The 1375-nt window shown below is 35.9% G+C and overlaps 1 protein-coding gene across 1 annotated transcript in view; it reads right to left on the bottom strand.

Moving 5' to 3' along the window:
• The window catches only part of LOC103465341 (nuclear receptor subfamily 1 group D member 1-like), a 13057-nt gene that overhangs the window by 10121 nt on the left and 1561 nt on the right, over positions 1–1375 (bottom strand). The gene's annotated exons all lie outside the window — the stretch shown is intronic.

The following is a 1375-nucleotide window of genomic DNA, read 5'->3' as shown; positions in this document are numbered from 1 at the left end:
GGGACCATGTGCGGCACGTGTCTGCCGAGGCTGGCTCCACGTGAAGTCAACTAGAGGCGAGGCAGGGAGGCTGTGTATTAAAAGTCAGGCGTGTGGTTCGCAGCTTCGCGACGGTTCAAGGACTTTGTGATATTTGCGTGGAGATTAATACCAGAGACATTAGCGAGGAATATTGCGTTTCTAGGTTCCAGCATGTCAGCGCGCAGGAGACATTACAGGCAGCCTGATTCAATTCTGAGCAGCTGTCAAGACTCGCTAATAAATGGTGCTACAGCTGAATCGATGTCAGCCCACTTCTAATGCACGCTAATGCCGCATTTAACAGCTGTAACAGTATCCCCAGTTTATCCCAGTAAACTGACTGATATCGACTGGCACGCTCCGCTTATGGGCAACGCATGATCTGCTCATTCATCATCATCATCCTCATCTCGCTACATTTAGGCGGTGATTCAGGACGAACCTTGGCAGAGCTGCCTGTTTACTCCTCAGCTGATGTAGAAATGGAACATTTTTGCGCATGTAAAAATGTTTTGACCCAGTGGCCCTGAATGTTCCCACACGCTCTTGATTTCTTACGTGCGTGAAAAGGGGGAGAGAGGAAAAGAGGAATAAAGGGATTAAATCGGGGGGAAAAAAATGCATGTTCCTATTTAAAATGTAAAGCTCTTTATACCTGCTCCATGTCTTACAATTATTTCAAAACAGGGGCACACCCAGAAAGATTTGTAACGGGTGGCCAGATGGGGGCTGCTAATAATCTCAAAGCCAAAAGCTTTAAAAATATACTTGTTTCAGTATATTGATGTGGTGAAAGCTAAAGATTGAGTCTGATTAGTAAATATAAAGTACATATTTTCCCCCAAATGAGCTAATTCAATATATTAGTATCCATGATTTTAAAATATACTAAAATGAAAAAATATATTGACAAAAATTAGCAAATAAATGTGGATATGAGCATAAATGTAGATAAAAATCCAATAAAAATAAAAAAACTATAAATATAGGATATTGACATAAATAGTGAAAGTTTGTATAAAAATGTAATTATAGATGAAAACCTACTCTGTAAATCAAAAATTTTAAATTACTTTATTTTTTTAGCTAAATTTAGGATCCTATATCAAAAGAGAAAGCATATTGACATAAATCAAAAAAGTATTTAATAAATAATAAGGATATTCAAATAGACATAAATAAAATGATGCTGTATTGATTAATTGTCTTAAATTGAATAAATATAATGAAAGTTTCTAAAAACTAAAAATATATTATTCCATAAAAAAACATTTAGTTATGTATTTTTTCATTCTGAAAAATGACAGTGTAGAAATCTTACTCTCGTCTCACACAATGCAAGTTCTCTAAATAT

Source organism: Poecilia reticulata, linkage group LG5, assembly GCF_000633615.1.
Source record: "Poecilia reticulata strain Guanapo linkage group LG5, Guppy_female_1.0+MT, whole genome shotgun sequence".
Taxonomy (NCBI): Eukaryota; Metazoa; Chordata; class Actinopteri; order Cyprinodontiformes; family Poeciliidae; genus Poecilia; species Poecilia reticulata.
Note: the sequence above shows the minus strand (reverse complement) of the source record. Positions and strands in the feature narration are given on the sequence as shown.